The sequence below is a fragment of the Musca autumnalis genome, unplaced genomic scaffold (genome assembly GCF_047663935.1).
Source record: "Musca autumnalis isolate F117 unplaced genomic scaffold, ASM4766393v1 scaffold_1, whole genome shotgun sequence".
NCBI classification, from domain to species: Eukaryota; Metazoa; Arthropoda; class Insecta; order Diptera; family Muscidae; genus Musca; species Musca autumnalis.
Window position 1 is genome coordinate 139,717,047 of NW_027411644.1, and position 15,195 is coordinate 139,732,241.

The 15,195-nt window shown below is 33.7% G+C and overlaps 1 protein-coding gene across 19 annotated transcripts in view; it reads left to right on the top strand.

The window, feature by feature from the left end:
• The window catches only part of Bili (FERM domain-containing protein 8 Bili), a 1,367,054-nt gene that overhangs the window by 1,157,939 nt on the left and 193,920 nt on the right, over window positions 1-15,195 (top strand). The window lies entirely within an intron of this gene.

The window sequence follows — 15,195 nt, forward strand, 5'->3', positions numbered from 1 at the left end:
TCATCATAAATATTCCAGCCCAATCCTAGAGCTTTAGCTACATTTGGTTCATTTAGATTGAAGACATTAGCCTTCTCACGAAAGTCTTCAGCTATGTGAAACATAAGTTCTGCGGAGTTTGATGTCCATTTGCGTAAGATGAACCCTCCAGCAGAGAGGAATTGAACCAATTGTTTTTGTAGGAATATTTGTTCTGACTTTGAGTCAGCAACGGAAATAATATCATCTACGTATGTATTAGTTTTTGGAATCTTACAAGCTTCTGGGTAGGTTTTATCTTCATCTTTTGCCAGTTGATGAAGAACTCTAATGGGGAGGTACAGAGCCGAGGAAGTGCCATAAGTGACAGTCTTGAGTTTGTAGACGCAAATATCAGAGTCAGAATTTCGCCATAATATTTGCTATCTATCACATTGATGTGAAGGAACATTTTTTCGAGATCCGACCGAGAACCAATTCCAAATCTACGCCATCGATTAATTATAGCCTGAAGCCATTTTGTAAAACCACACGCAGCCTTGTCGTGGAATTTGATTCCCGATAAGGGAGAAAATAACCAGAGGTTTGAATGGATTGAAGGTTTAATTTAATTTATTGAGCCTTCTTTTAACAAACGTTATAAATTTTAAGAGTGGTAGTGGTTGGTATTATACTTAGATTATAATGTATTATCTAAATTTACATTGGGTGTGGAATGTGTACAGCACCATGCTTTTATATGAACTAGAAAATAGCAATAATTAATTGTAGATAATGTTATGAATTCCTTGCTCCCGAGAATACAATGTTTTCGAGTGTTAAAATCTCAATTATCTTACAAACTAAAATAAAACAAAAATAAAATAAAATAAAACAAAAGGATTTTTAAATAATAAAACACAACATCCTCGTTAACCCCTGTGCGTACCAGATATAGCTTTTGTATAAAATTCATATCGCAGATTGACATTGATGTTAAAGTTCGGTGGCATCTCATTTATATAACCGATTGGAGATAAATAATTTATGTTCGTCCAACTATATGGTTCTTGGTTGTCATAAATTGATGATACATAACGATTTTGATGATTTTTAACTCGCTCAACAAATTTTGAAATCAAGTCACAGACATATAAACCAATAGGAGTAATTTTGGACTCGCCATAAATTACCCTATTTGAAAAACGCTTACAAATTGATTCATAGTATTTGCCAATAAAAACTTTCCTTTCCAGAATTTCCATTTCACTGATTACAACAGGGGATATATTGAACCATATAGGAAAGGCATACATAAATACTGGTCTTATACTTGTTTTATATAAAAGAAGTTTAGTTCTCATAGGAAGATCTTTGTTTACCTAAAATCTGGAAAAAGAACCCAGTATTCTATATGCCTTCCCCAATACCTGCCTAGCATGTTTATTAAATTTGAAAAGATTAAAAGATTATTAAATTTTCTACTGGAATTTCAACTCCATTGAATGTTAACTTCAAATTTTTACTTTCGGGTACCACAAATTTTTTGTATTTCCCTGACGCGTTCCTTATACAAATTGCTTCGGTTTTTGATACATTAATTTTAATACCCCAGTTATTGTAAAATTGTGCAACATTTTCTAAATGAGATTTTACTTTACGCAATGCATTTTAAGGGGACTCGTCATAAGCGTAAAGTAATGAATCGTCTGCATATAGAAGACCGGTAGAATCAGGTTCAATATGAGAGAAATCTTGTATAAATATGCTATATAAATGTGGTGACAAAATTGATCCTTGTGGGACACCACAGTTAACGTTTCCTGGATCAGATAAAACGCCATGAAATTCAACACAAAACTTCCTATTTGAGAAAAAACTGTGAAAAATCTTTATGACATGCGAATCAAAGTTAAGCCTAACCATTTTATATAAAATTCCTATGTGAGAAGCATGGTCAAATGCTTTTTCAACGTCAAGTGAAATCGCTATAGTGCACTTTCGTTCTCGTAATTTGCAAACAATATCATTATGGAATTTAAGAAGAGCATCAGTAGTTGAGTGCCCGCTTTTGAATCCGAACTGAAGATCTGGAATATACGATATTGTCAACCCATAATCCATCTTGATTCGAATGATTTTTTCATAAAGTTTACCTAAGTTCGATAACAAACAAATTGGCCTTAAAATGGTAATTTCGGAATTGTTGGGTTTTTTAAAAATAGGTACAATTTTAGAAATTTTCCACTTATCAGGAAAGTACGCATTAGTTAAACAATTATTATATATTATCGATAAATATTTAAAACCCTTTGCAGGAAGCTTTTTAATAATAAAATTAGATATCCTATCCAACCCAAAAGATTTTTTATTGTTAATTGTGTTACAAATGTTGATAATTTTGTCCATTGTCGTTAGCCTAGAATTTCTCATCAGATTAATAGATGTGTTTGTACTATTAAAAATGAACAAACTAGAATTATTTGTTATGACACTATCAACAAGATTTGCTATTTCATGACTGTTTTGAATTACTGGCACTTGTTGGTAAATATTGCCAAAATAGTCCTTTAATCTGTCGCATGCAACTGAATCACTGATAATTAATATTAGCTTTCCTTTTAAAACCAATTATATTATAAACATGTTTATGGGCTCTAGGTCTAGGTCCAGGTTTAAGTTTCCTAAGCCTTTCGGAAAATATACGAGACTGTTCAATTTCAACTTGTCTTTTAATTATAATGTTTAACAATTGCATTTGTTTTGATAACAAACGATAATTTGGATCGCATCTATTACGATTTCTGTTGAATATTCGTTTCAATTCCTTCTGCCAAGCGTGTTTTAATTTATAAAGATTTCTTATCGAGTCCCAAACCACGATTTTTCTTCCTACATTGATGTTTTCCGAATGTGCTGTCTGAGTGTTATTTATAACATCTGTGAAATTATCTATAAAATAACCAACCGTTAGAAAGATTCCTGCTTGAATCTGGAAAATTAACAAGCAAAGCCTCTTTTACATCATTTCTAAAATTATCCCAAATCGTATTTTTATATGATGTGTAGCATCTAGGAGAGTTTAACAGAATTGAGAAAGACGATAATTTCAAATGTAAACTAAGCGGGAAATGGCCTGAAAATGTTGGTAATGTATTTACTCGAAAATTTGGTGAAACAAGATCTGCCATGTTTGTGCTTATTAAATAATGGTCAAGAAATTAAGCACCATTCGGAAAAGAGGGAATTGTATCAGAAATTCGTGCGAAATCTATTGACGATTGTTGGAGCCAAGAGAATAACACATTTCCATTCATGTTGTCTAATGTGTCACCCCATGACGAATGTCTGGAATTGAAATCACTATGAGTGACCTTACATTGAATGTTAGAAAATTAATAGAATTACGACCCATATTGACATTTTATTTCTTCTAGGAGCTCTAAACATTCGGTCCTCGCTTGCTCCTTTGCAAGAGTTCTATATCTTCTAATAAAATTTTCTATCCTATCCTCTAAGGATGTTACTTCAGGTTGGCAATATTCCTAGCAATTTTTAAAAACTCCTCAATTAAAACCGGTTTACGCCTTCTTTCACTAGATTCAGCAAAACAACTTGCAAATGTTCTATTTGATTCAACAATATTATGACTATTTATTGCCCTGGATACATGGTTAGTCGCTATCAGCTTTTGGAAAAATCATATAAAGCAGACAAGCTATTTGCATATAGCGTACGATCAGCATTGCACGGAATGTAGATTGATCCTATCAAAATATTACGTTCAATGCCACTCGAAATGAGGCTAAGACTTAGAAACACACATGGAAATTTAAAATCTGGTATGTTGACCCTACGGAATTTGTATAATTTCTTAAGGGCTATTGCTACACCTTGAGAGCTAGCGTCTGTAACGAAAGTGTAATTTTCCAATGTAATTCTATGGGAATCTCTCAAATGAGTTTCTTGAATAAATCCAAAATCGATGTTGTGTGCATTTAATATACTTGACAATTCTATTATACGGCTCACTTCTATGAGTGACCTTACATTGAATGTTAGAAAATTAATAGAATTACGACCCATATTGACATTTTATTTCTTCTAGGAGCTCTAAACATTCGGTCCTCGCTTGCTCCTTTGCAAGAGTTCTATATCTTCTAATAAAATTTTCTATCCTATCCTCTAAGGATGTTACTTCAGGCTGGCAAATATTCCTAGCAATTTTTAAAAACTCCTCAATTAAAACCGGTTTACGCCTTCTTTCACTAGATTCAGCAAAAAAACTTGCAAATGTTCTATTTGATTCAACAATATTATGACTATTTATTGCCCTGGGTACATGGTTAGTCGCTATCAGCTTTTGTTCTCTAGCTGCAGGCTTTATGTCCTCCCTCTTTTTTAAATAAACCTTATATGCTGGGCAACCCCTATAATTTGAAGGATGCCCATTCTGTTTGCAATTTGCGCAATATGGCTTATTTTCGCCGCTTGAAACAAATTGGCATTCACCTGGGGCGTGTTTTTCATCACACTTAACACATATATACGCTCTACTACAATTTTTAGATATATGGCCCCATTGTTGGCAACGATAGCATTGGACTACCTTCAAATTCGACTTTGGGGTCTCCCAATATACCCTTTGTTCGCAAACATATCGTTGTGCCCTAAGCTCATGACCCGTTTTTCCTGGTAAAAGTGTGACCAGAAACAAACCTGTATCAATGTTATTTTTTTCTGGAAAAGTCAGTCGAAAACTTTGTAACAGTATCTACTGTATTGGGAACGATAAAGTTAATATCGGTTTCAATATCACTTATTGCTGTTCTATGGTGGAGCCCTCTTAAAACTAATCTGGTACGCTTTAAATCTTTAGGGGTGTATGTGTATGCTGGAATTTCCTTTAGTTTTAGAAGCTCAATCATCTCTGAATGAACGGATGAATCTTTAAGATATAATTTGCTTTTCTTTTGGCCCTTATTAACAATCTTAAAAACTATGTTTTTTGATTTCAATGTTTGAATAAGATCTGTTACATTAACATTAAATAGAAAAATTGGAGGACAAAATCCTTTAAGATTATTTACCGTTTTTGAAGTGAGTTCATATCTAGGAGCGGTGAAAGTTTCTTCAATTGGATTGATTTCGGTAGAGGTTTGAGATTGTTGAGCTCCTGGAATAGATGGTTCCAAGGTGATATTGATATCACCTAGCAATGCAAACCGGTTTTGAGAATCTGAATTTGAATCTAATGCTTTTTCCGAGGATGCACACATTCTCGGTCGTTTAGATTGAGATTGGCTACATTCATTGACATTCGTACTCGGCAAGACAGAATTTGTGTTAGTTACCTTTTCATTATGACAAACCAAAGAAAGTTCATTTTGACAAGCGTCGTCACAGTATCTTCTCTCATCAATAGTTTTATTTTTAGCCCGCGATTTAGATGCAACATTCTTAGCCTTCAAGTTGTTAGGAAATATTTCGGAATTATCCATTGAATCTTCTTGACAAGATTCTGCTTGAGATTTGGGATTTATTCTCTTTGATTTTCTTGTATTGCCTGATCTGTCAGGTGGTACATTTTCAGATGGAGTCCATTCCTCCGCGGGAATTGGGTCGTTCATATTGAAATTGTTAATTATTCAAAATATGAACAAAAAAAAAAAATAGAGAAAATATGTATTTTTTAAAGACAGAAAAAAATATACGTCTATTCGATTCGAAAGTTTGATCGAGAATCCTGGATTGAAGATAGGGTCCAATTTTCACCATATGTCAAAAAAATATGAACCTATATTGATAATTTTCTTCGTGGAGCTCTTCCACCCATTGAGAACCCAATAACATTCACTACAGTGGACCTATGCCCCGTTTGCACCTAACCGGATTTAATGAACCCACTGGGTTTAAAATGTCAATTGCATAGCGCAAACGTCAAATAAATCCTCATAAAGAAGGTTAACCTGGAAATGCTCTAACGCCAACGCCGTTTAATTATTTAAAAGAGTTCGCCTGCAATACTTCTTCTACGGTTTTTTTTTTTTTTTTGGTTTTCTGCCGCGAATTATAATTTGTTTAGAGTTCAATATAAACACACTTTACGACAGGAATTAAACGATAGTCGCGCTATCGATAGTTTTCCAGCTCTAGGCTATATTAAAATCTTTACACTACCGAAAATCGGGTGGTACCGTTCTATGGTGGCTATATCAAAACGTGGACAGTTAGAACCGAGTTTCAATACCAAACATTAAAGGAGTATGTGGCATCTCCATTTCCACAGTTAACAAATAAGACGGGATACGGTAACTCTGACAAAAGGCAACAAAGAGGAAAACAGAATTTAGTTGCGAAAACTACACCACCACAGTTGTGGCAAATCGACCTAATTGAAATTGTATTCCTTTTTTTCTAAATTGTTATTAAATAAATAGTTTATAATAGTTGTTAAGAGAAGTGACTGTCATTTATTTAAACAACACCAAACAAACTATAAGTAATTGTAATTGTATAAGTAATTAACAAGCTCTTCTTTGAATACTGTGAGCTGTATCTTGATTTAAGCAGATGGACGAACATGACTAAATACTTTATAGGGTCTCCGACGAATATTTCGATGTGTTACAAACGGAATGACAAAGTTAATTATACCATATGTACGATTTTGCAAGATTCTTCAGATTTCATGGATATAAGCCGTTGTTGTTGTTTTTTTTTTTCTGAAAAAAATTATTTTAATTTTTTTATAATAAAAAAGTTTTTTGAATTTTTTTTTTGTTTGTCTTAGAAAGAGGCTAAGTAAAATAAACGATCTCAAAAACAATTTTATTAATTTACAAATTATCTTAGGTTTTACAGACCGTCTGTTATATCCGTCGTAACAAAAATTATCGAATTAACAAGTGGGGAATCAATGAACATCTGGGAGAAGGCAACCCATATCTTTCCAATCATTGTGGATATGTACCTCCGAAAAAGATGATAAGTTTTAATAGATAGTGTAATATGGGGGCACTGTGTATTAATATCCAAGCACTTACTACAGAAACGACAAGTGCACCACTATTCGCGTTGTCGCATTCGTGTTCTGTAAGCAATCACTAACTGATCCATCATATACACCCCGCCCATGCCTTTACTATATTTTCGAAACAGAGTCGGCTGCGGCATTTGTACTATCTATATATCGTCGATATGAGTTATTTTTATTTGAGTCGAAATTAGTTCCAATTGTTGCTGCATTGTTTTCTTAACGTCTAAGACGTATTACAGACGGCAAGTCTCTATTCATCCTTCTCTAATGGTATCCGACGCGCCAGTTCTGCTCCCTTGGCAGTGTATATGTCAAACTGAAGAATGAATCCATTTGACAAATTCAACACCCAATATTTAAACCCAAAGCTAAGTGGCTTTTCTTGAATACACTACTTCACATAACATTTCCGATAAAAAGGTACCATGTTCTCATCTACGTAAATATATTCTTCAAGGCCACCGTGCATCAGAAAAACATGACTGAGGTGAGTAATTATAAGCCTTATTTTAAAGAGATTAGTATTTTTGTGTTACTAATTAGTTGGAAATATTTTAATTTAATAAATTCAGACGGATAAATGATAAAAGTTTTGGCAAATCAGATAATTCCGTAAATTTGTCTGCTCGGATATATAGCATATCCTGACAACAATAAGGGTTATATTCTGTACCCACTATTAACTTTATATCCACTGTTATCTCGTTATTTTTTCTGAAGAGAATATACTTTAGACTTTTCAATAATAAGTTTGAGAATGCTGCAGAAAACAGTTCAAAAATTGTCTACTCCTGAGTCCATCATTTTTTCTATCAAGGCGATTGGATTTGCTTCATGCTCTTCGTCATTTCTAGCAGTGCTATTCCTTTGAATTTGTTGTTTTCTACATCAACCAAACGAGGTTCTGTTTTCTAAGGAAGAACCCTTTTAAAGAACTAATAACCACAACATCACTAAAACTATCCGTTATTCGTTCGCAAAAACTAACTATTGTCGTACTTATTTTATTTCTCACTCAATGGCTACTTACACACCCCCGCATTCTCGTTGATATCCAAAGCCAGTAGTGAGAAATAATACTAACAACATCGCTTTCTTCCAATACTTTGCTGCTACTTTTTGAAATCTCGTTTCTAACTCAATTTACATCACCGATCTCTTTTATTGCTGATCATTTGAAAAGTTGTTAATGTTGTTACTCCCCAAGGTCTTTCCTAACGAATACAATAATAAAATACAATAATATTTCGTCATTATGATCCTCACCAACCAATTAATTAGTGTTGTTATTCCCCCTCGTTTCATTTAAAACCCTTTGGAAATTTGCATTGCCAAATTTGCAATAACAACACACATATCGCTCCTTTGGTTTATTTGTTATGTAGATCGTCCATCACCAACCAAACACATTCGCTTTTTATTCTCCTGAAAATACTGATATTACCATTTGAGAATTGGCATTCTAATTGCAATAACAACGTACATCTTTCCACGCACATTTATAAGCGTCGGTTAGATTGCATTGGATCGTTTGTAGCGTCGGTTCTTGAGTGGAAGCTTTGCTGCTTACGCATAGTCATTTCCCTGCCGACGTCGTTGTATTTTATTTCATTTTATGCGGTATTCGTAGTTGCACAGTGGGACATATCGATTAATAAGGGAAATATTTTTTATTTTTTGAAAAATTTTCTATTGAATTTCTTTTAGCATTTTGCTTCGTGGGTTAAGGCCCCCTACTTTCGGCATTTCTCGCATTAAAAAATATAATTAAATTAATAGTGATTTAATTAAGCTTCAAATAATTTTTATATTCCAAAAATCGTGTACTCTATAGTCGGTAGTGGTAGATTTAACATTTTTCGAAATAAACAAATATAAAAAATCTGCAATTTATGCTTTTTTCGACTTTTATTTGCTGTTTTTCTTTCGGAAACCTCTTTCTTGCAACTTGTACGTGTTTTCGACATTTTTAACATTTGTGCCCTACTTCCTGCAAGCTAGGTTTGGTAGAACATTTAACCAATTTGCAATTTTTGACAATTTTCTTCTTGTTTTTCTTTGGTTTCTCTAAATTCTCATATCGATTTACATATCTGTCGTTATTTTTCAATTCTTTTAGAAACAATATTGATAATTTCTATATTCTCTAGTCGGCAATTGTTCCAGTCAGGTACGTGTGTTCAATTCCTTATCGTTTTTGCAACTTTGCTGTCTACTCACGTACTACTGGTGGAATTTTGTATTTTATATTTCATTGTCGTAAATAAGAATGGTTTTCGACCCTTTAATTGGTTGAGTATTTACACTCGTTTGCACTTCCTTAGTTTTTCATCCCCAATTCTTGGATTCGTATTGGTCATACCTTTAACCTTTTTACAGTATTTCCTTCGTAATCGCCTTTGCGAAGCTTGGATTTAATTAGTCTTGTCCTAATTTTCTAAGCTCATACCCCTTTTTGGAACTGATTCGTTTCCCTCTTTCGTCCTCATTCTCTTATTCGATGAAACCGTGTCCATCACGGCTGCTAGTAATTTGCAAAGAAAGTGATAGCATGCGTTCGCTTTGTAGACAAACACAAGCGATAAAAAGAGAAAACTAGAGACCATTTGGCGAAAATCGCCAAAAACTGCCTTGACCATCTAGCGACAATACTGGGTCGTCGTCGAGGGTAAATACGACAGCTCCTCTCGGGCTAATTAACATTGCCTTTCGGCAATAAACCAGAAGCTGGACCGGCTAAACTCGTCCAAGTCTTTTCCATCATTAAATGGAACATATCCTCATAACAATCCACCAATGGTTCCTTAACATCTCTCACCTTCGGAGGAACTCCACCTCAGTACGTCTGCTCCACCATTCACTGCGTGAACACAATATCCTCTGTGTCAAATATTTGTAAGGAAAGCCAAACGCCTCATTTGCTTACAAGTGAAACTCTCGCATTTATTTCCAACCAACAACATCCACTTAGTCGTTTCATTCCTGTCGATCCTCCTTCTCACAGTTTAGTTTTGCCTCCTATCGACATCGAAGTCTTTAGTACAATTTTTATCAAAAGTTTTTGCTAGAGTAACATTGAAAAATTGTGTCACTTAGATCAAAAAATCAGCGGTGAGGCTCGAGTAGGGATAGGTAAGTCGACTTTCGGTTAATCGATTAATCGACTTTTTGCAGTCAAAAATCTAAAAATCGTAGTCGAATTTTGTGCGGAGAGAAAATCGCATAATCGATTGTCTTGTGATCGATTTTCGTGTTTGTCCATAGATTGTGGACTTGGCGCTTTTACACTTTTGGCGGTTTTACAGTTTCAAAAGAATACTCGAAAATCGACAAATAGTCGATTATAATCGATTTTCTGCGGTTATGAAAAAGTCGAAAGTCGAGTTTTAAGACAACTGAAATAATCGCAAGACAGAAAAATCGCATTTTTAGTTTTAGACCAAAATCGAAAAGTCGAAAAATCGATTATTGCTTTCCATTACCTATCCCTAGGCTCGAGAAGTTTTTTCGAAATTTCCTCTCACCTATCGTTGTTTCGAATTGTCTTGGAAGGCTTTGGAGGATGCGTGAGATATTAAGCGTATCCTAGTACATAATCACTAGACATCGGATTTTGCATATTTGCATATTTTTTATTAATAAAGATACGAAAATTCTGATTGCACCAAAATTCGTTTTGAAGAAAACTGAATGCAATGACAGGCTCATATTGAATGCAATGACAGGCTCATATTTTTCATATGCACAAAATATGCAAAAATATGCAAGTAATTTTTATGACAAAAATCATCAAATTAAATTTGGAAAGTCATCAAAAAGTGTTCTAAATTAAGTTTATTGCCTTTAAACGTCGATTTCTTAGCAGATTATTATGTTATTATTTATTATTCCGTCACAGCAATAAATCTGGACTAAAAGACTTAGAAAATTTCGTATAACCCAGCCTTCTTATTACAACATAAGTTGCTTTCTAATACAAATTTGTTCAAAAACTCAATCAGAAATGTCAAAATGTACGCATCCAAATATGTTGATTGTTTCTGCTCGCCAAAATTTTCTGACAGAATAACAAATGAGCTAGAAATTAAGACTTAGAAAATATTGAATATTACATAAAATCTTTCATATTTTACTAAAAACATATAACGTATAAAAAACATATACAGGGCAATCATGAATATTTCCCTCTGAATTTTCCGCACGGAAAATAAGTTTACAAAGTGACATTCTTCTAAAATCAATATTTGTTAAAAGTAGAAAACTACTAGATTCGCTTTATTATGGCGTATTCTAGTCGAATCGAGAAAAATATTCCCTTTTTGGGCATAAATATAGAAAATAAAAAATTGTGAAATTGGGGAAAGGAAAAAAATTCTACACGGAATTTTTATTCATGATTGCACTGATAACCATATTTTAATAACCTAAGGGTATTACGTCTTAGTGAATGAGTTTGCAACATGCAAAATGAAACGAAATAGACCCACAATTCCTTCTGATGATCTGCATAGATTCGCACTTATCCATCTGGCCATGTCTTTTTGAAAACAAAGTACATGTCACATTTATAGACCAAATCGCATAAACATTGGAGATTTTTTGGCCCTAGGGCGATCCCTATTTATTTTGGTAAGAATCGATTCAGATTTGGATATTGCTTCCATATATGCAGTATATTCGCGATAATCCCTACACCTCAGGTTTCGGCGGTGTCCGTATTATCAAATTGTCCGGATTAACGAATTGCAAAGAAAATAAATTATTTTCTATGATTAAATCACTCGTGGAAGTTATATAATAATACTATTTAAATTGTAATTGCTAATACCGAACACCTAAATGAAAGTGCTGTACGTGTAAAAAAGTGAGATTTTTCTACTCGACAATTCGGACATTTTTATTGGCATTGCCCGTATTTGTTCCAGAAAAACTCAATCAGATTGTGAAAGTAGAACTAGAAATATGACATTTTTAAAGTTTACATCAGGATGTAAGCAAAAAAAAAGACAGATGTGGAATTTAATCGTTTTGTAAATTAAGATTCATTGAAATCTTTGCCTTTTAGGTGTATAGTGCATTTGGCAACTTTAATTATATTTATTTATATCTTAATATATTTATTTATATCATATACAACAGGACTAATGTGTCATAAAAGGTTTGTCCTTGTACTCGATAATTTTTACTAAATGTTGCTGAAACAATTTTTTCACCTTCTTCTTCATTAAACAACTGTCAAAATTCGAAGCATTCGTAATAATTAGTAGAAATTATCGAGTACATGGACAGGTATAAATTAAACAATTGTGTATACAAAAGGGTTATGACTTTTCGACTGTGTTATCAAAATTGTTTTCCTGTAGCAGGAATGAATGAACTATTTATTTTTTAGCATTCCAAATGCTTTTCTAGCAGAAATATGTGAGTGGTTTTGCCATGTTAAAGATAATTCCAAGGTTTTTGACTTCTTTTACCATTACCACGCTATTGTGTGGTTTTTCTGAGTGATGTCATTTTGCACTAATCATTGGGTGTTCTTCATTTTGCTTATTATTCATCGTGGATTGGTATAACAATAATGCATTACTTTTCGCCGAGGAGTGAACATTTTCCAATTCTGCATTAAGCGGTTGTATGCGTACAATATATATAGTTATTATAAAATTATGTATTTTTAGTGCATTAAACTAAAACCATGTCATCAATATTAATGCGGCAGTTAGAGCATTTTTCCAAAGAAGCTTTTTGACCACAGAGAACAAAAATTGCCAATTTATGTATGTATATACTGAATAAAGGACTAAACACTATAAAACATATTCAAATCTAATATGTGAATATTCAAAACGTATACTTCTAATGCTAACTGCTCCTTTTTTCTGCTAGACAATTTTGGCCGATTATAAACTATATTTGGACACGTTGATTTGACATTTCTCATTGAGTTTTTGAAATTTTTCCATTACCTACATTTGTTTAGGAAAGCAACTTATGTTGTAATAGGAATGCTGGGTTATTTGACATATTCTCACCTTGTGAAAACTGATTTAATTCTTATTAGTCCAGATTTATTGCTGTGGCGGAATATCTGAAGAGTATTAATAACATAATAATCTGCAAAAATTATGTTAAACGGCAAAAAACTTAAATTAGAACGATTTTTTGATGTTTTTCTAAATTTAATTGGCGATTTTCGTCAAAAAGAAATACTTGCATGTTTAGCATATTTTTTGCATATTTTGCATATTTTTTTTGCATATTTTTGCATATATTTTGCATATTTTTTGCATGTTTTTGATATGACCCCAAATATGGAAAAACTGACCCTCAAAACGCCTAGATCCAAAATTTGAGTCCAATCGGATAAGAAATAAACAACATGCTAAAATCCGATGTCTAATAATCACCTCATCCTTATTTTTGGCCTTTCAGCAATAGAAAAATAATCTATCTCTGGCCTCAAAACAATTCAACGTGGCGTAAATAGTTGCATTTCGGCAACGTCAGTTTATGACGCAGCAACGGATCATTGGGATCCAATAATAGTTTACCATTGCTTACAACTTTTACCTACACTAAGGGTTAATCTCTGGGGGCAATCTATCAAAGAAAAATCTTTAGTGCTGGTCAATCTCGTTCATTGAGCGGGTCGTTCCTTTTCATTCCGTTCGCCAAAAAGATTAGGGTCGTTCACTTCGTTCTTTGGTTCTTTTTCTTTCAATAACACATTTCAGTCTATCATTTTCTTGTGAATACCGTTCGTTCTTTGCATAAATAGTAAATTTTTCGTATATACTCTTTCCATTCAATATAGAAAAACTAATTTTTATTTGAATATAATATCAATATATTTTTAATTTATACCTATAAATTAAAGATACACTACATTCTAGTTTGTTGAATATGTGTTTTTTTTAATTCACCAACACGTAATAACCTCATTACAAGGAAAAAAATAAATGTTTTAAAGGGAGATTGAGCGAAAGTTACCACACAGCTATAAGAACGTGAGAAGCAAAAAGAACGAGAGAAGACAACTGTACGAGATGAGCTGAATAACATAATCTAAACAAACGATGTAAATGAATGTGCTGAAATGGCTCCGTTCATTCTTTTGAAAAAGATCGTTCATGAACGACACAACTCAGCAACCCAATGCATTTGTGTTGCTGGCTTGTTCGTCTGCAAAGCTAATGGGGGTGGTTTTGGTCTGCTGCAGCAGCATGGTAATGTGCTTGGCCATCAGTGATCTAAATGAACGATATAAACGAATGAGATGGATGCGGATCCGTTCGTTCTTTTCACGGAGTCGTTCATTTGAGCCGGTTCGTTCACGAACGACACAACTCTACGTTTTACATGTAAACGCAATTTTTCTATTTTTTCATGTGTTCTTGTTTATATATTTTATTGTTGTTGTTTAGGTGAGGGAGGGGAAATTCATAGGTATTTTTTTTCATCGATAGCTCAGTTACCGTATGTGATGAGCAGTGGAGGAAGAAAAGAATAGGAGAAATAAAAACAACCAGTATTTATTCTTAAATAAATACAACAAAGTAGATTGCCTTTTGTAATCGGTGGTAGTGGCGACAGAGGCCTTTTTGGTAATAACGCGTAGGCGTTATTCTTCGACAAATGACTAATCACAAGTTAACTATTCAAAGGTTGGTCGACAAGTGAACTCAGAGGTTCTTGCAATCGCACAGGATTGCAGCGATCGCAGAGGATCTGAGTCGATTTATACTACTACAATTACATTTTCCAGTGAGAGAAAACTCAACAACCACCGCTCGTTGGCATCTGCGCTCTACGGTGTCCGCAGAGGGAACGTGCAGAGGAGATGCCTGATGACGTCAATCAGCATCCGTGATCGACTGAGCTCGGGAAGTTGAGTTGGAACGTATCAAACTTATACATTCCGCCTCCCTTGATAGACCAAGTGTCTAGCAATTTATTACAAATTTGGAATAGTTTCGATTTAAACGTTACGAAAGAACGTAAATTCAGATTCCTAAGTGAGCTATAGTTCAAAATATTGACTTTAATAAGTGACCGATTCAAAAGTACTATGTAAGTAAGTTATTTACCTATTCAATATTAAATAAGTAGTACGAGCAATATGTGTTATAAATTGGTTAGTGGTCGATTTCAAGTTACAATCTCGAGTGGGGTATTACGTGCTGGAAGCAGGAGGAACT